Genomic DNA, 21,473 nt, shown 5'->3' on the forward strand with positions numbered 1-21,473 from the left:
GAACCTCTGGCATTGAGGGAGTCAGGGAGATGGAGGGGTCTGGTGCGGAGTGGGGAGGAACATCGGGTATCGCTGTATGCGGACGACCTGCTGTTGTATGTGGCAGACCCAGAAGGGAGAATGCCGGGGGTGATGGAGCTGTTAGCGGAATTTGGGGGCTTCTCGGGGTATAAGTTAAATTTAGGCAAGAGCGAGGTATTTGTAGTACACCCGGGAGATCAGGAGGAGGGAATTGGGAGGCTCCCGTTTAAGAGGGCAATGAAGAGTTTCAGATATCTGGGGGTGCAGGTGGCCAGGAGTTGGGGGACTCTCCATAAGCTTAATTTTACCAGGCTGGTGGAGCAGATGGAGGAGGAATTTAAAAGGTGGGACATGGTGCCGCTATCGTTGGCGGGTAGAGTGCAGTCTGTCAAAATGACGGTTCTCCCAAGGTTCTTGTTCCTCTTCCAGTGTTTGCCCATCTTTATCCCTAGGTCCTTTTTTAGAAGGGTGACCAGCAGCATCATGATCTTTGTTTGTGCGCATGGGACCCCGAGGGTGAAGAGGGTCTTCTTGGAGCGGGGTAGAGATGGGGGGGGCTGGCATTACCCAATCTCTCGGGGTACTACTGGGCGGCCAATGTGTCGATGGTGCTCAAGTGGGTGATGGAGGGGGAGGGGGCAGCATGGAAACGGATGGAGAGGGCGTCCTGTGGAGATACAAGCCTGGGGGCTCTGGTAACGGCGCCGTGGCCGCTCCCTCCTACGAGGTATACCACGAGTCCGGTGGTGGCGGCTACCCTCAAGATTGGGGGGCAGTGGAGGCGACATAGGGGAGAAGTGGGGGGCTCGATGGAGGCTCTGTTAAGGGGGAACCATAGGTTCGTCCCGGGGAACATTGATGGGGGATTTCAGGGTTGACACAGAGCGGGCATCAGACAGTTGAGGGACATGTTTATTGATGGGAGGTTTGCGAACCTGGGGGAGTTGGAGGAGAAATTTGGGCTCCCCCGGGAAACATGTTCAGGTATCTGCAGGTAAAGGCATTTGCTAGACGGCAGGTGGAGGGATTCCCTTCGCTTCCCGCGAGGGGGGTGAGTGACAGGGTGCTTTCGGGGGTCTGGGTCGGAGAGGGGAAGATATCTGACATCTACAAGGTTATGCAGGAGGTGGAGGAGGCGTCAGTAGAGGAGCTGAAAACTAAGTGGGAGGGGGAACTGGGAACGGATCGAAGACGGGACATGGGCTGATGCCCTGGAGAGGGTTAATTCTTCCTCCTCGTGTGTGCGGCTTAGCCTCATCCAATTCAAGGTGCTGCACCGGGCCCACATGACTGCGACGAGGATGAGTAGGTTCTTGGGGGGTGAAGACAGGTGTGTCAGGTGCTCGGGGAGTCCAGCGAACCATGCCCATATGTTCTGGGCATGCCTGGCACTGGAGGAGTTCTGGAAGGGGGTGGCGAGGACGGTGTCAAGGGTGGTGGGATCCAGGGTCAAGCCAGGATGGGGACTCGTGATTTTTGGGGTTGGGGTGGAGCCGGGAGTGCAGGAGGCAAAAGAGGCCGGTGTGCTGGCCTTTGCGTCCCTAGTAGCCCGGCGAAGGATTTTGCTACAATGGAAGGATGCGAGGCCCCCCAAGCGTGGAGACCTGGATCAATGACATGGCGGGTTTCATTAAGCTAGAGAAGGTGAAATTCGCCCTGAGAGGATCGGTGCAAGGGTTCTTTAAGCGGTGGCAACCTTTCCTCGACTTTCTGGCTCAACGATAGGGTACAGGGACAGTAGCAGCAGCAACCCGGGGGGGGGGGGGGGGGGGAGGGGGAGGGGGAGGGAAAATGAGTGAGGTGGGTTGGGGGGGGGGACAATGACTATGTTTGTTTATTTAATTTTAATTTATTTTTAAGTTCTCGTGTTGGGGTTGGGGGGGGTGGGGGGTATATGATACATGCGTTGATACGGTCTGGGGGGTGTTACAGTTGTTATGGGTTATTTTGTTGCATTTCATTGTTTGTTGTTATATTTTATATTTTCTGTAAAAAATTCCAATAAAAATTATTTAAAAAAAAAGAAAAGTCTAGTGAATGTAACATGGTAATTCACACTATATCTTTGTAAGCGCAGTAGCGTTATCCGACCACTAGGGGAAGTAGCTCTGGGAATGCTCAGGAGCTTGTACAGAGCTCCATCCTTGGCTTCGCCCACGACTCCTTCCCCTAGTGCTGCTATATAAATACCCTTGTCCAGAGTCAGCCTGCAGTTCACTGAGAGTTCATCAACGGGTAACAGGCTGGCTCTGTAGTAAGTAGATTAAAGCCTATATTCATCTCGGAAACACATGTCTGGTGAATTCATGGTTCCATCAATTTAATCTACTTAAGAACAGTCAAGATCGATCATGGAATCAGCCCTCAAGCCTGGACGCCTGAAACCCGACCCGCAGGATGCAGAGGCTAAAGAAATCTTCTGCCACTGGCTGCGGTGCTTCAAGGCCTACCTGGCAGAAGCGAGCACAGCCGAAATGACAGAGGAACAGAAGCTAAGTCTACTGCACGCGAGGGTGAGCCACAGAATCTCTACGCAACTAAACTTGGCCGGTTCATATACTGCAGCGCGAGCGGTACTCGATAAGATATATGTAAGGCCCATTAACGAAGTTTACGCACGCCATGTGTTCACGACTCGCCGCCAGCGGCCTACAGAATCACTCGCCGAATTTCTAAGGGAACTCAATAATTTGTCAAATGACTGTAATTATCAAGCGGTTACCGCGGCCGAACACAGAGAACTTGCTGTACGCGATGTTTTTGTAGCGGGCCTCAGGTCTAATTATGTGCGCCAACGATTGCTGGAAAAGGGGGCCCAAGACTTAGAAATGACTGTGGAAGCTGCTACCACGATGGAGGTCTCCTTCCGCAGCCTTAACCCGTTCCCCGCGGACCCCGTGACCCAATCATGGGCCCCCGACCAGCGACTCCCCCAGGCCTGTGCTACGCGGCCGCCCAGCCACCATGCTGCCCCAGCCAGCCACTATGCTGCCCCAGCCAGCCACTATGCTGCCCCAGCCTGCCGCTTCTGCGGCCAGAATCAGCACCCGCGGCAGCACTGCCCGGCCCGCAACGCGACCTCAGCAGCTGCGGGCGGAAAAGCCATTACGCAAGAGTGTGCCTCGCTAAAAGGGCCCCAGCTTCCAACTCCCCAGCGGCACGAAGTAATCGCTCCCCACACCCGCAGGCCCGCGGGGCCCGAAACGCTGCGGCCTATGCCCCGACTCCGCCCCCTCCCACCACGTGCGATCCATGGGGGCCGCCATCTTGGACACCATCTTCCTCGCCGCCCGCCACGTGCGATCCACGGGCCCGACCTGCATCTCCACAATCGGACAACTCATCGGAAGAATACGACTATGAACTCAGAGGGCAGTCATCTCAGGGTCACTCCAGCACAGCTGATCGAGCTGCCGACTACCCGCAACTCAGCGCAGTCACTCTGGACCAATCACGCCCGAAGCATCTGCGAAATTCGATGGCAGAGGTCCAAATCAACGGGTACAAAACGCCATGCCTCTTCGACTCCGGGAGCACTGAGAGCTTCATACATCCAGACCTGGTAAGACGCTGTTCGCTCCCCGTTTTCCCCGTGCAGCAAACTATCGCGCTCGCTTCAGGCTCCCATTCGGTCCAGATCCAGGGGCGCACCGCCGCGACACTCACAATCCGAGGTGCTAGCTACTCAAAATTCAAACTCTACATTTTGCCCGACCTCTGCGCGCCAGTCTTATTAGGCCTAAACTTTCAATGTAACCTCAAGAGCCTCACCCTCAGCTTCGGCGGGCCCCTGCCCCCACTCACTATCTGCAGCCTCGCTACGCTGCGAATCCACCCCCCCCCCCCCCCCTCCTCTCTTCGCCAATCTCACAAAGGACTGTAAACCCATAGCCACTCGTAGCAGGCAGTATAGCCTGCAGGATAGGGTATTTATCAGAGCAGAGGTCCGAAGGCTTCTCAGTGAGGGGATTATAGAGGCCAGCAATAGTCCCTGGAGAGCTCAGGTGGTGGTCGTTAAGACCGGGGAAAAATTCCGCATGGTTGTCAACTATAGTCAGACCATAAATAGATTTACGCTCCTCGACGCGTATCTCCTCCCCAGGATTGCAGACATGGTAAACCAGATCGCCCAGTACCGGCTCTTTTCCACGGTGGATCTGAAGTCTGCATATCACCAGCTCCCAATCAGCCCGGAGGACCGCCACTACACGGCATTCGAGGCCGATGGCCGCCTCTTCCATTTCCTCCGGGTCCCTTTCGGCGTCACTAATGGGGTCTCGGTGTTCCAACGAGCAATGGACCGAATGGTGGACCAGTACAGGCTGCGGGCCACGTTTCCGTATTTGGACAATGTCACCATCTGCGGCTATGACCAGCAGGACCACAACGCCAACCTCCACCGTTTTCTCCAGACGGCACAGAAACTGAATCTCACGTATAACAAGGAGAAATGCGTTTTCCGCACAACCAGACTAGCCATCCTCGGCTATGTCGTGGAAAACGGAGTCCTGGGCCCAGACCCGGACCGTATGCGCCCCCTCTTAGAACTCCCCCTCCCCCATTGCCCCAAGGCCCTCAAACGGTGCTTGGGTTTCTTTTCCTACTACGGCCAGTGGGTCCCTCAATATGCGGACAAAGCCAGCCCACTCTTTAGGGCCACATGATTTCTCCTGTCAGCCGAGGCACGCCAGGCCTTCGACGGCATCAAGGAGGACATCGCCAAAGCAGTCATGCGGGCAGTGGATGAATCCACTCCATTTCAGGTAGAGAGCGACGCCTCAGAGGTAGCTCTTGCAGCCATTTTAAATCAGGCAGGGAGACCAGTACCATTTTTCTCCCGTACCCTCTCCGCTTCAGAACTCCGACACTCCTCTGTCGAGAAAGAAGCACAAGCCATTGTGGAGGCTATTCGTTACTGGAGGCACTACCTCGCAGGTAGGCGGTTCACCCTCATCACCGACCAAAGATCGGTTGCCTTCATGTTCGACAACTCGCAAAGGGGCAAAATTAAAAACGTCAAAATTCTTCAGTGGAGGATCGAACTCTCCACCTACAATTATGACATTAAGTATCGACCCGGGAAGCTCTACGAGCCTCCGGATGCCCTATCCCGCGGGACATGCGCCAGCGCGCAGATTGACCGATTGAAAGTCATCCACAATGACCTCTGCCACCCGGGGGTCACCCAGCTCGCCCACTACATCAGGGCCCGAAACCTGCCTTTCTCCAACGAGGAGGTAAAAGCGGTCACCAGGGACTGCCCGATCTACGCGGAGTGCAAACCGCACTTCTATAGACGAGACAGGGCCCACCTGGTCAAGGCTTCTATGCCCTTTGAACGCCTCGCGATTGATTTCAAAGGGCCACTCCCCTCAACTAACAAGAACGTTTACTTTCTAAACGTCGTAGACGAGTTCTCCCGTTTCCCATTCGGTATCCCGTGCCCCGACATGACCTCCCACACAGTCATTAGGGCCCTGCATAGCATCTTCACCCTCTTTGGTTTCCCCAGCTACGTACACATTGACCGGGGTTCGTCCTCATAAGCGACGAGCTGCGTCAGTACCTGCTCGACAAGGGCATTGCCTCGAGCAGGACTACCAGCTATAACCCCGGGGGGAACGGGCAGGTGGAGAGGGAGAACGCGACAGTCTGGAAGACCGTCCTACTGACCCTCCGGTCTAGAAAGCTCCAAGTCTCCCAGTGGCAGGAAGTCCTCCCGGACGCACTTCACGCTATTAGGTCCCTTTTGTGCACAGCAACCAATCAGACCCCTCACGAGAGGCTTTTCATTTTTTCCAGGGGCACTACCACGGGGGTCTCACTTCCGGCATGGCTGATTGACACCGGGCCCCGTACTCCTGAGGAAACACATCAGGGCGCACAAAACCGACCCCCTTGTTGAGAAGGTACGCCTGCTCCACTCCAACCCCCAGTACGCATTCGTCGAGTTCCCTGACAGCCGTCAGGACACTGTATTCCTCCGGGATCTGGCACCCGCCGGATCCAGCGGCCCCTCTACCCCCACAGAAGGACCTCTCACCCTACACCCCATGCTGCCGCCCCCTCGCGTTCCCGAGCCCACGAGCTCGCTCCACCAGTTCCGCGCACCCACGCCGGCCAGCCCCCAGCGCCCCCAGTCCCCGGTCAAACCAGGAGAGTATGAAGCTCGGATACAACCCTCCCTGGAGTCCGCCATCGTACCCCAGCACACAACACCCATCCAACCACCACAAGAGGCTGCAACCCCGGTGCTCCGCAGATCACAGCGGACAATTCAACCACCGGACAGACTGACTTTGTAGACCACCACCCCCGCCGGACTTGATTTTTTTGCAGGGGGTGAATGTGGTGAATGTAACATGGTAATTCACACTATATCTTTGTAAGCGCAGTAGCGTTATCCGACCACTAGGGGGAGTAGCTCTGGGAATGCTCAGGAGCTTGTACAGGAGCTTGGCTCCGGCCACGACTCCTTCCCCTAGTGCTGCTGTATAAATACCCTTGTCCAGAGTCAGCCTGCAGTTCACTGAGAGTTCATCAACGGGTAACAGGCTGGCTCTGTAATAAGTAGATTAAAGCATAGTAAAGCAAGTAAAGTAGATTAAATCATATCGGAAACACGTGTCTGGTGAATTGATGGTTCCATGAAAAAGTATTAAAATTATAAATGCCTCAATAAAATATTTTCTGGGAAGAAAAAAGGAAGATGCAAGCAGGGGAGGCAGCGGGGTCAGATGGGTTTCTGGTTGAATTTTACAGAAATTCGAGGACAAGCTGGTGCCTTTGCTGGTGGAAATGATCGAGGACGCGATGATCAGGAGGGGGGGGTCTTTCCGAAAATGATGGGACAGGCCTCCATCTCGTTGCTGCTTAAGAAGGATAATGACCCAGTGGAGTGTGGGTCGTAGAGGCCCATATCTGTGCTGAATGTGGCGCCAAGATATTGGCAATGGTTGGAGGCGTGCATTCCGAGGGTGATTGAGGAGGACAGACGAGGTTCATTAAGGGCAGAATGCTGTCATCAAATGTGCAGCGGCTGCTGACTGTCATGCTTTCTCCGGCAGAGAAAAGGGAGTTGGAGGTGGTGGTGGCATTGGATGCAGAGAAGGCATTAGATTGGGTGGAATAGAGTTATCCAACTGAGGGAAATGCCATTCGAGGTGGTGGGAGGGAGCTTTAGGTACTTGGGTATCCAGGTGGCGCGGGAGTGGGGACAGCTCCACAAATTGAATCTGGATAGGCTGGTAGAGCAGATGAAGGGGGACTTCCGGAGATAGGACGCGCTCCCGCTGTCTCTGGCGGAGAAGTTTGGGATTGGGCCAGAATTTGTGGCTTGGGTGAAGTTGCTGCATAAGGAGCTGATGGCGAGAGTGTGCACGAATGATATAAATTCATTGCACTGGGGAATGAGGCATGAGTGTTCAATATCTCCCCTCAGATTTGCCTTGGCGAGAGAGCCCTTGGCCGTTGCACTGAGGTGCTCGGAGTTGTGGAAGGGGATACTGAGGGGACGGGAGAGCATAGGGTGTTCTTGTACACAGATGATTTGTTGTTATGCATTTCGGAGCCGGGCTCCTCAATGGGGGACATAATGGGTTTGCTTCAAAGAATTGGGGAGTTTTCAGGGTATAAACTGAAGTTGGGGAGGAAGTGAATATTTTGTGGTTTCCTCTCCAGGGGCGGGGGCTGGGGTGGGGGCTTGGGGTTTGCCATTCCATGTGGCAACGTCTCATTTTTAAAATCTTTATTAGTGTCACAAGTAGGCTTACATTAGCACTGCAATGCAGTTACTGTGATGCTCACCGGATCAAGAGGAGGGAATGTGGTCAGTTTAAAATCATACTGCAGTCAAACCTCAGGAAGTGTATTGTCAGTAGCCCAGATCAAGACACACTTTCCGTCACCCAGAGTATCTACTGTTACCGTATATGGGAACAGGTCATGTGCAGCCCACACCACCAGAGATGGGACACCTGGTGTGGGCTCAGGTGGTCTGTCAAACAGTCATCAACTGAACCATTGGCTGCTGGGACCTCACTCCCGAGACCTCATTGGCCAGAAGCCAGAGAAGTTTCTGGAAAAGTGAGTATAGGAGGGATAAAAGTAGGCCTCTCAGAGACACCAGTGGCAGAAGGAGCAGAGCAAGCAGAAGAAGCAAAAGAGCAAGCAGAGCAATCAAAAGTGGCAGAAGGGGTAGAAGGAGCAGAGCAAGCGGAAGTAGCAAACAGAGCAAGCAAAAGAGGCAGAAGGAGCAGAGCAAGGAGAAGAAGCAAAAGGGCAAGCAGAGCAAACAAAAGAGGCAGAAGGAGCAGAAGACGAGCAGAAGACTCGAAGCAAAGACTTGGTGTGTGAGGTGACCCTAACCTTACCAGAAAGTCGCAAGCAAGCAAGAAACAGCCAGCGAGAATCACCCTTTGCAAAGAAGGACCAGAGGGACTCGGGGATCAGATCTACAACTTCCCAGACCACCTTTGCAGGCAGTATAGTCGAATCCTGGGTGTTTCTTGTATGTATAGTGGGTAATTTACGGGTTAGCTATATTGAATAAAGTGTGCTGCATTATATCCGTACTTTGGTCTACTCATAAATAAAGACATCTGTGTAAACTTTAATTAAGGAGCTGGTTGAAGTATCTGAGTTGGACAGGTACAAAACCACACTGCGGCATCTGTTCGGGTGCACTGAGGGAGAATTCAGAATGTCTAATTCACCTAACAGCACGTCTTTCAAAAATTGTGGGAAGAAACCGGAGGACCCGGAGGAAACCCACATAGACACAGGGAGAACGTGCAGACCGGACAGACAGTGACCCAAGCCAGGATTCGAGCCTGGGTCCCTGGCGCTGTGAAGCACCAGTGCTAACCACTGAACCACTATGCTACCATGCCGCCCTCCGGTATTTGGGAGTGCAGGTGACTCAGGACTGGGCAGGTCTTTTGAAGTTGAATTTCTCTGGCTTGGTGGGGAGGGTGAAGGCTGATTTATCGAGGTGAGATAATCTCCCTCTTGCTGGCCGGTTTTAGGCAGTGAAGATGAACATTCTATCATGATTTTTGTTATTGTTTCAATGCCTGCCAGTCTGTTTGCCTAAGGCATTTTTCAAGAGGCTGGACAGGCTGATTTCTTTGTTTGTATGGGCGGGGACTCTGGCCAGGATAAGAAAGGTCACGCTGCAGAGGGAACGGCAGACAGGGGGCTGGGCCTCCCGAATCTGATGTGCTATTATTGGGCAGCGACTGCAAAGAAGGTTCAGGGTGGAATAAGGAGGCTGAGGCTTTGTGGGTGAGGTTGGAGGCGGGCTGATGTAGGAGGTCGGAGTTGTGGGTGTTTGCAACGACGCCACTCCCGTTGGCCCCAGGGAAGTATTCAGTGAGTTCAGTGGTGGTGTCCATGCTGAAGATTTGGCGGCAGTTCCAGCAGCATTTTAGGTAGGGAATCGGGTCAGGAGGATGCTGATCAGGGAAAATCACGGATTTGAGCCGAGGGTGAAGGGTGCGAGGTTCTGGGGATGGGAAGAGAGTGGGATCAGGAAGATGAAGGATTTGTTTCTGGGAGGGCTGTTTGCGAGTTTCGAGGAACTGAGTGAGAAGTTTGTGTTGGCACAGGGGAGACGTTTTCGGTACATGCATGGTGCTGGACCTTGCAAGGAACATCTATCCAGCCTTCCCGATTACGCATGTGTGGTAGTCACCACTGTTGTATTATATACTGCATACGGGGGTATTACGGTAATGTCCCTGTACTACAGGTAGGGGGGTAGATCCCTGCCTGCTGGCTCCGCCCAGTAGGCGGGGTATAAATGTGTGGGCTCACTGAGCTGCAGCCATTTCGGCAGCAGCTACAGGAGCCTACACATCTCTGCGTAATAAAGCCTCGATTATACTCCACTCTCGTCTCGCCGTAATAGTGCATCAGCGTGTCTCCTTGTTTATTGAGGGGCTGCTGTCAGCCGGGGGGCTGAGCCATCTCAGTGATTTATGGGAGGATTTTGGAGGAGGGTAAGGTATCCATGCAGGGGGTTAAGGCTAATTGGGAGAGCTGAGGGCGACGTTGGAGGAGGGACTGTGGTGTGAGGTGCTGCAGAGGGTGAATGCCTCGACTTTGTGTGCGTGGCTGGGGCTGAGAATGCTGAAGGTGGTGTACAGGGCACACCTGACAAAGTCTAGGATGAGCTGGCAGTTTGAAGGGGTGGAGGATGTCTGTGAGCAATGTGGGAGGGGTCCTGCGAATCATGTGCATATGTTTTGGACCTTCCCGAAACTGGAAAGTTTTGGAGGGCAGTTTTCAGCACAAATTCTGGGGGTTTTGCATGTGGATGTGGAGCCCGGTCCCCCGGAAGCCATATTCGGGGTGTCGGGCCAGCCAGCGGTGCAGATGTCTTAGCCTTCGCCTCGCTGATCGCTCACAGGCAGATCTTGTTGGGGTAGAGGTCAGTTTCTCCACCTTGTGCCTCGGCATTGTGGGGGGGGGGGGGGGGGGGGGGGGGGGCTGCTGGAATTTTTAGCCCTGGAGAAGGTGAAATTCTCTGGGGGGAGCAAGTGATGGGTTCTACAAAAGTTGGGGTTTGTTTATTCTGCATTTTGGAGAGTTGTTTACCGTTGACTGCTGAGGGAGGGGTGGGGGAAGGGAGGGACCTATAGGGGGTTTAATGTGTTGGGTGGGTTTATTATTGTTGAAAAATGTAAAAAAAAGTTGAACATTTGGAATAAAAATACTTTCAAAAATTTACCTGGACTTGTTCCCTTATGATTTTACTCCTGTTTTCATGTCATTGTCTTTTATCCTGACAAGGGTCTATGATATAGAAGCACAATAGCATCTGTCGCCTGTTATACTGTGAAAATCATGCTTGAGATGGTTCTATCACATGAGGGTTGCGCAGTATTTACCTGTTTTTTACGTACTGTAATCTATGTTTTACACTGAGGGAGTGCATTCTTTTAATAATAATCTTTTAATAATCTTTATTAGTGTCTTTGACCGACTATCTACCAGATAGGCGGTGCGCCAACTGAGGCGAGCAAGAGGATAACGAGCATGGAGAAGGGTCTGTTAGCGGGTCAACTTCGGAGGGAGGCGGTGGTAAGGGAAATTGTTCAGGTGAGGGACAGGACAGCGAAGTTTGTGATCGCTCCAGATCTGATTAACAAGGTCTTTGAGGAATTCTATGAGAGGTTGTACAGGTCAGAGCCACCTGGGGGAGACCAGGAGATGCAGGTATTTCTAGATGGGTTGGAGTACCCGAGGTTAGGGGAGGGGGACAGGGCTACTTTAGAAGGAGCAATAGTGGAGCAGGAAATAAAAGATGCGATTGGGAGAATGCAGTCGGGGAAGGTGGCAGGGCCGGATGGGTTTCCGGTGGAATATTACAAAAAATTCAAGGATAAGCTGGCACCCCTGATGGTGGGGATGTTTGAGGAGGCAATAGGGAAGGGGATGTTACCACAAACCTTGGGGCAGGCATCGATTTCCCTGTTGCTTAAAAAACATACGGATCCGACGGAGTGGGTCGTATAGGACCGGATCACTTTTAAACGTGGACGCAAAAGTACTGGCGGGTAGGCTGGAGGAGTGCCTCCCAAAGGTGATCAGTGAAGATCAGACACGGTTCGTGAGAGGGAGGCAGCTCTTTTCAAACGTTAGAAGTGTATTGAACGTGGTTATGGCACCGGCAAAGGGGAAGGAAACAGGTGGCTGTGGCATTGGACGCTGAGAAGGCGTTTGACCGGGTAGAATGGGGGTACATGATGGCAGTTCTGGAACGGTTTGGGATTAGACCAAGATTTGTGGACTGGGTAAAGCTCCTCAATAAGTAGCCGAGGGCAAGTGTCCACACAAATAACATCAGCTCGAGATACTTTTCTCTCCACTGTGGGAGTAGGCAGGCATGTCCTATGTCCCCCCTGCTGTTTGCACTCGCGATTGAGCCGTTGGCCATCGCATTAAGACGTTCGGGGGTATGGAAAGGAATAGTGCGGGGGAGGGGACAGAGCATAGGGTGTCCTTATGACTTGGTGTTATACGTGTTGGAACCGAGTGTATCAATAGGGAGAATATTGGAGCTACATCGGGTGTTTGGGTCTTTCTCGGGGTACAAACTAAATCTAGTCAAGAGTGAGTATTTTGTGGTATCTCGGGCAGGGGTGGGGGTCTGCCATTCCGTAGGGCAGGGACTCAATTTAGATACCTGGGGGTGCAGGTTGCCAGGGAGTTGGGGGGGGGGGGGGGGGGGGTGCTCTGCAGGTACAACATTTCTAGTTTGGTAGGGAGGGTGAAAGCCGATCTGGCAAGGTGGGATGGTCTCCCTCTGTCACTGGCGGGTTGGATACAGCCGGTTTAAAATGAACATGTTGCCACGATTTCTGTTTATTTTCCGATGCCTGCCGATTTTCCTGCCAAAGGCATTTTTCAGGGAGATTGAGGGAATTATTACCTTGTTCATATGGGGAGGGGAAGGTGGCCAGAGTGAGAAAGGTGCTGCTACAGAGGGGAAGGCAGATGGGGGGTTTGGGCCTTCCGAACCTGATGTATTACTACTGGGCGGCAAATGTGGAGAAGGTGCGGAGCTGGGTCAGAGGGGTTGATGCCCAGTGGGTTAGAATGGAGGAGAGTTTGTGCAGGGGGCCGGGACTGAAAGCAACAGCACCGCTCCCGATAGCTCCGGGGAAATACTCGGGAGTCCGGTAATAATAGCTTCATTGAGAATTTGGAGGCAGTTTCGCCAACACTTCGGATTGGGGGCAGGGTCAAGGGAAATGCCGATTCAGGGGAACCACAGATTTGAGCCAGGGAGGTGGGATGGAAATTTTCGGAAATGGGAGGAGAAGGGGATTAAGACTCTAAAAGATTTGTTTCTTGGGGGTCGTTTTCCAGGATTGAAGGAGCTGGATGCGAAGTATGGGCTGGAGCAGGGGGAAATGTTTAGATACATGCAGGTTCGAGATTTTGCCAAGAAGGAGATCAGAGCTTCCCAGTGGGCCCGGCCTCCACATTGCTGGAGGAGGCGCTGATGACAGGGGGACTGGAGAAGTGGGTAGTGTCAGCGGTTTACGGAGCTATTCTGGAAGAGGAGAAGGCACCACTGTGCAAAGTGGGAGGAAGAGTTGGGAGAGGGTCTGGAGGGGCGGGGGGGGGGGCTCTGGCGTGAGGTGCTCCGGAGAGTAAATGCCTCCACCTCGTGCATGAGGTTGGGGCTGATACAGCTGAACGTGGTATATGGAGCACACCTCACAAGGGCGAGGATGAGCCGGCTCTTTGAGGGGGTAGAAGATGTTTATGAACATTGCGGGATGGCCGCGCAAACCACGTTCATATGTTTTGGTCCTGTCCAAAGGCGGAGGATTACTGGAAGGAGGTTTTTAGGGTAATCTCTAAAGTGGTGCATGTGAAAATGGACCCGGGTCCTCGGGAGGCCATGTTCAGGGTGTCGGACCAGCCGGGGTTGGAAATGGATGCGGAGGCAGATGTTGTAGCCTTTGCCTCATTGATCGCCCGAAGGTGGATCCTGATGGGTTGGAGAGCAACCTCTCCACCCTGTGCCCTGGCGTGGCGGGGGGACCTGTTGGAATTCTTGACTCTTGAGAGTGTTAACTTTGAACTGAGGGGAAGGATGGAGGGGTTCTATAATTCATGGGCTTTATTCATTATGCTCTTTCAAGAACTGGATAACATCAAACATTAGTTGGGAGGGGTGGTTGGGAAGGTTGGGTGGAGGGGGGCTGTTTGTGTTAATGGTGACTATGGGTGATTCCTGATTCTTTTTTGTCATTTGTTTCTGTGAACATGCGGGCTAATATTTGGGGTTTGGTGGGAGGATGGGATCATTGTTATTGTTGTGGGAATTGACATTACATTCGTTACTGATTATTGTTTATTGTTGGTGGGTGTAAATTTGGGAGAAAATGTGAAAATGGAGGAGAATAAAAATATATATTAAAAAAGATCTTTATTAGTGTCACAAGTAGGCTTACATTAACACTGCAATGAAGTTACAATGAAAATCCCCTAGTCGCCACAGTCCGGCGTCTGTACGGGTACACAGAGGGAGAATTCAGATTGTCTGATTCGCCTAACAAGCACGTCTTTCGGAACGTATGGGAGGAAACCGGAGCTCCCGAAGGAAATCCACGCAGACACAGTGAGAACGTGCAGACTCCACATTGATAGTGACCCAAGCAGGAATCAAACTCGTTCCCTGCCGCTGTGAAGCAACAGTACTAACCACTGTGCTACCATGCCACCCCCTTTTTGGTACCCGCCACGTTATTTATAGATAACATGAGGTGATTGACATGGTTTTATAAGTCCCCATTATGGGTGAGGAAAACCCCTGTTATATTTATTGGTGTCATGTTTATCTTTTGTACTTGTTATTTTGGGACTGACCCCACTAAGCCTGACCTGCCCCGTCCCTTTGTTGCCAACGAACCCCTCCCCCTTCCCAGAATCCCCCCATCCACTTCCTCTTGAAAACACCTCTCCCAGTATCGATCCCCTCTCCCAATGTTTTACACCTGTTCGGCCAGGCTCCAATGACATCGACCCCTCCCCCAACACACTCCCGTTCACTAGTCAACTTAAGCTTGCTAGTGTGGAGTCCCTGCCCAACCCTCCCACCTCACCATCCCCTCCCCCATGCCCAGTCTCAAAAACAAAGAAATTAACAAATAAACAAACCCAGTGCAAACACACAAACCCCAGAAAACCGCCATCGCAAAAAATCCCAACTCTTACCTTTCTAAACAGGCAACTTCACACCCTTAAATCAGAAATAACAACATGAAACACTATATACAACCTTCCACCCCCCTACCCTCGGTCCCATTTCTCATTTCTGCCCCAAGTCCTCCTGCCTTCTCAAAAGCCTCCACCGTCTCGGAATAAAGGCTTTTGAATTGTAATTCGCCCTCAACTTTGCTGGATGCACCACGCCAAACCGCACACCGCTGTTGTACAGTGCCGCCATCACTCGGCCGAAGGCTACCCGCCTCCTCGCTAGCTCCACGGTTAAGTCCTGGTATATACGTAGACCAACTTAGCCCACTGCACCTCACACTTCTGCTTCATGCAACTCAGGAGCTTCACCTTCACATGGTACCTTTGGTTATTCATTCGACTTCCATTTTCTACAAGGAGGGATCTTCCCCCTCCCCCAGCAGCTCCGCCAACATCTTGGCAAAGTACTCAGTCAGCCTCGGGTCTTCCACCCCTTCGAGCAGATCCACAATTCTTAAGTTCTGCCACCTAGTTCCATTTTCCAGGTCCTCCACCCTCGATCTCAGACCTTTGTTGGCCTCCACCGCCCTCTGCAGCTCCTGCCGCCTTCACCGGGGCAATCGCCACCTCCAATTATTCCTTCGTTGACGTCATCATTTCCTTCCTCATCACCTCCATGTGTTTTGTAAACTGTTTTTCAAATTCCTTGGCCATCACCTTGGTCATCTTTTCTGCCGTGAATGGAGTGGCCCCACCCTCTGCCATCTTTCCAGCTGCCGGGCTGACCCTTTCGCTCGACGGTGAACCTTCACTTGCCCCCTTCTTCCCGGCAGCCTTCTTCTGAGTTTCAGACATCCCCCTCCTTCCTTATGTCTTCCTCCACCTGTGTTTTAAAATTTCCCCTGGACCCGGGCATTAAAAATCGAGCTTTGAGCAGGAGCAGGATGCACCCAACATGCGACTTCCACCGACATGCCGCCACCAGAAGTTCCCCCCCTTTTTAAAAATGTAATCAGGTCAGAATAAGACAGAAAAACAAATGATGCACAAAATAGCACTCCCGGAGCGTGGCGACTCTGCGAGCTCTCACTAACAGATCCTCTTTTTACTTATCTTACAATCGTTCTGCTCTTTTAAAATTTAATTATTACCAACATTATCTCTGACCTCTCTCATTTATATTTTCTTGCAGGCTTGAACATCCTCCGAGGCCCATGGAGAACTTTTGACTGGACCCGACTTGATGTCCATGACCTGGAAGCGGATGGGGCCCAAACTGGAAGTGAAGCCCTGACCTCGATTTGGACCCATCCCAGACCTCGGAGCGCCTGACCTGGCCTAACAACCAACGCCAAACCTCGGACTGCCCGGCCCAATCCCCGGAGCTCCCGACCACGAGACCCGGCTCAACTCAACCCGGCCCATCTCGTCCCGGAGAGGCCTGCCCAGCAACCCAACCCGGAGAGGCCCGCCCAGCAACCCGACCTACCTGGAGATGGAGGATCTACTCCAACCAGGCCGACTCCAAGACCCGGCCCCAGGAGCACCCAAGGAGGGAACAGAACATGGGACCCAGCCCAACCTGCCTCCGGAAGCCCCTGCCCACGACTCAGGACCTCCGAAACAGCGGAGACACCGCGCGAGGACCCGAACGCGATGCAAGGCATTCCTGTGCTCGCAGAACGCCAGGACCCAACCGGATCGCAAACATGCCCCCCCCCAGCAACCCCACTACCTCAACCAATGCCCAGGACCCTGCCAGGTGTGGCCCCAGTAACCAGCGCCTTGGTCCCCGCCAGCGCCCCGGCCCCCGCCAGATGCAATCACCTACCTTCCACAAGGTCAGACTTCTCCCATCGGATCCCGGGACCATCCAGCCGCAGCCACCGACCGAGGAAGTGAGGGAAATGCGGCGGTCTGCAGGTGAGACTGAAGCAATGCAGTTTCAAGACTCCTCTCCCCAGCATACTCCTGGCAAACATCCAAGCGATTGAAAACAAGCTGGATGAACTTAACGCCAGACTTACCTCTCACAGGGAAGTAAGAGACTGCTGTGTGCTCTGTTTCACAGAGACATGGCTCACCCCCCGCCTCACCGGACTGTGCCATACAACCTGAAGGCTTCTCTATTCACCGGGCGGACCGCACGGCATCTTCAGGCAAAGCAAAGGGTGGAGGGGTTTGTCTCCTCATCAACTCCTCCTAGTACTTGGATGTGGCGACCCTGGCGACCTACTGCTCCCCAGACCTGGAATACTTGACCGTAAAGTGCCGCCCATACTATCTTCCACGTGAGTTCACTTCAGGCATTATCACAGCGGTCTACATCCCACCCCAGGCAGAAGTGAGGAAGGCGCTGGATGAACTGCACACAGTTATAAACAACTATGAAACAGAACACCCGGAGGCCTTGTTCATCGTGGCAAGGGACTTCAACAAGGCCAACCTCAAGAGTGTACTGCCAAAATTCCACCAGCACATCTCCTGTCCCACCAGGGGCGACAACACTCTTGATCACTGCTACTCAAAAATCAAGGGCGCCTACCGTTCCATTCCCTGACCGCACTTTGGGAAATCAGACCATAAGACGGTGCTCCTTCTCCCGGCATACAAACAGAAACTCAAGCGGGAGAATCCAGCTAAGAAGGTTGTGCAGTGCTGGTCCAAGGAAACAGAAGAGCTCCTACGTGACTGCTTAGAGACAGTGGACTGGCCCATATTTAAGAACTCAGCAACCAGCTTAAATGAGTATGCCACCACAGTCACAGACTTCATCAGCAAATGTGTGGACGATTGCGTGCCAAAGAAAGCAGTACGTACGTTCCCCAACTGGAAACCATGGCTCAATCACGAGATTTACTCCTTCCTGAAGGACAGGTCTGAGGCGTTCAAGTCAGGTGACCCTGACCTATACAGTAAATCCAGGTATGACCTCCGCAAAGCCATCCGAGATGCCAAGAGAGAATATCAGATCAAGCTAGAGTCACAGACTAGAGTTACAGACTCTTGCCGGTTGTGGCAAGGCCTAAACGACATAATGGGCTACAAAGCGAAGCCGAGCAGTATCTCCGGCAGCAATGCACCCCTCCCGGATGAACTCAATGCATTCTATGCTCGCTTTGAGCAGAAAACCAACGATCCGCTGTCGAGTGCCTAGCAGCCCATAACACAGCCATACCCACCATCGCAGCTTCCGAAGTCAGATCGGCCTTCCTGAAAGTGAACCCTCGGAAGGTGGCGGGTCCAGCCGGAATCCCTCGTTGTGCACTCAGAGCCTGCGCGGACCAGCTGGCAGATATGTTCGCAGACATCTTTAACCTGTCCCTACTCAGCGCCAAGGTCCTCAACTGCTTCAAGAAGACCACCATCGTACCAATGCCAAAGAAGAACCAGGCCACATGCTTCACTGACTACCAGCCCTGACTTCAATCGTAATGAAGTGCTTCGAGATGTTGGTCATGAAGCGCATCACCTCCATACTCCAAGAACACCTTGATCCACTGCAATTCGCATACCGCCGCAACTGGTCCACAGCAGGCGCCATCTCCCTGGCCCTACAGTCATCCCAAGAGCATCTCGACAACATGGCCTCCTACATCAGACTCCTATTTATTGACTACAGCTCTGCCTTCAACACCATAATCCCAGCCAAGCTTATATCAAAGCTCCAATACCTAGGACTTGGCTCCTCACTCTGCAACTGGATCCTCGGCTTTCTGACCCACAGACCACAATCAGTAAGGATAAACAACAACACCTCCTCCACAATAGTCCTCAATACTGGGGCCCCGCAAGGCTGCGTACTTAGCCCCCTACTATACTCCCTGTACGCACACGACTGAGTGGCAAACTTTGATGCTGACGATACAATCATAGTGGGCCGAATCTCGAATAACGAAGAGTCAGAATACAGGAGGGAGATAGAGAACCTAGTGAAGTGGAGCAACGACAACAATCTATCCCTCAATGCCAGCAAAACTAAAGAACTGGCCATTGACTTCAGGAAGCAAAGTACTGTATACACCCCTGCCAGCATCAATGAGGCTGAGGTACGTGTGTGTTCTCAAACTTTTGTATCTTTTGCCCAATGGAAGAGATTGGAAGAGAGAATAACCCAGGTTGAAGGGGTCTTTGATCATGCTTCCCGCTTTCCAATGGCAGCGGGAGGTGAAGATGGAGTCAATGGATGGGAGGCAGGCTCGCATGGTGGATTGGGCTGTGTTCACGATTCTCTGTAGTTTCTTACGATCTTGGGCCGAGCAGTTGCCATACTAGGCTGTGCTGCAGCCTGATAGGATGCTTTCTATGATGCCTCTGTAAAAATTGATAGAGTCGTAGTGGACATGCCAAATTTCCTGATTAAGCTTCCCATAGAATCCTTGGATATATCCCGTCAGGCCCGGGGGACTTGTCTATCCTCAAGTTTTTCAAAACGCCCAACACATCTTCCTTCCTAACAAGTATCTCCTCGAGCTTACCAGTCTGTTTCACACTGTCCTCTCCAACAATATGGCCCCTCTCATTTGTAAATACTGAAGAAAAATACTTGTTCAAGACCTCTCCTATCTCTTCAGACTCAATACACAATCTCCCACTACTGTCCTTGATCGGATCTACCCTCGCTCTAGTCATTCTCATATTTCTCACATATGTGTAAAAGGCCTTGGGGTTTTCCTTGATCCTACCCGCCAAAGATTTTTCATGCCCTCTCTTAGCTCTCCTAATCCCTTTCTTCAGTTCCCTCCTGGCTATCTTGTATCCCTCCAGCGCCCTGTCTGAACCTTGTTTCCTCAGCCTTACATAAGTCTCCTTCTTCCTCTTAACAAGACATTCAACCTCTCTTGTCAACCATGGTTCCCTCACTCAACCATCTCTTCCCTGCCTGACAGGGACATACGTATCAAAAACACGCAGTACCTGTTCCTTGAACAAGTTCCACATTTCACTTGTGTCCTTCCCTGACAGCCTATGTTCCCAACTTATGCACTTCAATTCTTGTCTGACAGCATTGTATTTACCCTTCCCCCAATTGTAAACCTTGCCCTGTTGCACGCACCTATCCCTCTCCATTACTAAAGTGAAAGTCACAGAATTGTGGTCACTACCTCCAAAATGCTAACCCCACTAACAAATCTATCACCTGCCCTGGTTCATTACCAAGTACCAAATCCAATATGGCCTCCCCTCTGGTCGGACAATCTACATACTGTGTTAGAAAAGCTTCCTGGACACATTGCACAAACACTACCCCATCCAAACTATTTGATCTAAAGAGTTTCCACTCAATGTTTGGGAAGTTGAAGTCACCCATGACTACTACCCTGTGACTTCTGCACCTCTCCAAAATCTGTTTCCAATCTGTTCCTCCACATCTCTGCTGCTATTGGGGGGCCTATAGAAAACTCCCAACAAGGTGACTGCTCCTTTTCTATTTTTGACTTCAACCCATATTACCTCAGTAGGCAGGTCCCCCTCGAACTGCCTTTCTGCAGTTGTTATACTATCTCTAATTAACAGTGCCACCCCCCCCCCCCCCCCCAACCACCTCTTTTACCATCCTCCCTAATCTCGTTGAAACATCTATAACCAGGGACCTCCAACAACCATTTCTGCCCCTCTTCTATCCAAGTTTCCGTGATGGCCACCACATCGTAGTCCCAAGTACCGATCCATGCCTTAAGTTCACCTACCTTATTCCTGATGCTTCTTGCATTGAAGTATACACACTTCAACCCATCTCCTTGCCTGCAAGTACTCTCCTTTGTCAGTGTTACCTTCCCAACTGCATCACTACGTGCTTTGGCGTCCTGAATATCGGCTTCCTTAGTTGCTGGACTACAAATCCGGTTCCCATTCCCCTGCCAAATTAGTTTAAACCCTCCCGAAGAGTACTAGAAAACCTCCCACCCAGGATATTGGTGCCCCTCTGGTTCAGATGCAACCCGTCCTGCTTGTACAGATCCCACATTCCCAAGAATGCGCTCCAATTATTCAAATACCTGAAGCCCTCCCTCCTACACCATTCCTGCAGCCACGTGTTCAACTGCACTCTCTCCCTATTCCTAGCCTCGCTATCACGTGTCACCGGCAACAAACCAGAGATGACAACTCTGTCTGTCCTGGCCTTTAACTTCCAGCCTAACTCCCTAAACTTGTTTATTACCTCCACACCCCTTTTCCTACCTACGTCGTTGGTACCAATGTGCACCACGACTTCTAGCTGCTCACCCTCCCCCTTCAGGATCCTGAAGACACGATCCGAGACATCCCTGGCCCTGGCACCCGGGAGGCACACATACTTTCCGGGAGTCTCGCTCGTGACCACAGAATCTCCTATCTATTCCCCTAACCATTGAATCTCCTATTACTATTGCTTTTCTATTCTCCCCCCTTCCCTTCTGAGCCCCAGAATAATATCATGCCTCTGAACCTTTGGTGACTCTTCGTAACCAGTGCATACTGAATATTATTTTCTCACTATTCATTTAATTTATTTTATTATTTTAAAAAAACTTTCCAATTAAGGTGTAATTTAGCATGGCCAATCCACCTGCCCTGCATATTTCTGGGTTGTGGGGATGAGACCCATGCAGACACGGGGAGAATGTGCAAATCCCACACGGACAGTGACCTGGGACCAGGACCGAACCCGGGTCCTCAGTGACATGAGGCAGCAATGCTCACCACGGCACCATCATGCCGCCCCCACTATTCATTTAAATAGAAATTCATGT

Source organism: Scyliorhinus canicula, chromosome 2, assembly GCF_902713615.1.
Source record: "Scyliorhinus canicula chromosome 2, sScyCan1.1, whole genome shotgun sequence".
Classification (NCBI taxonomy): Eukaryota; Metazoa; Chordata; class Chondrichthyes; order Carcharhiniformes; family Scyliorhinidae; genus Scyliorhinus; species Scyliorhinus canicula.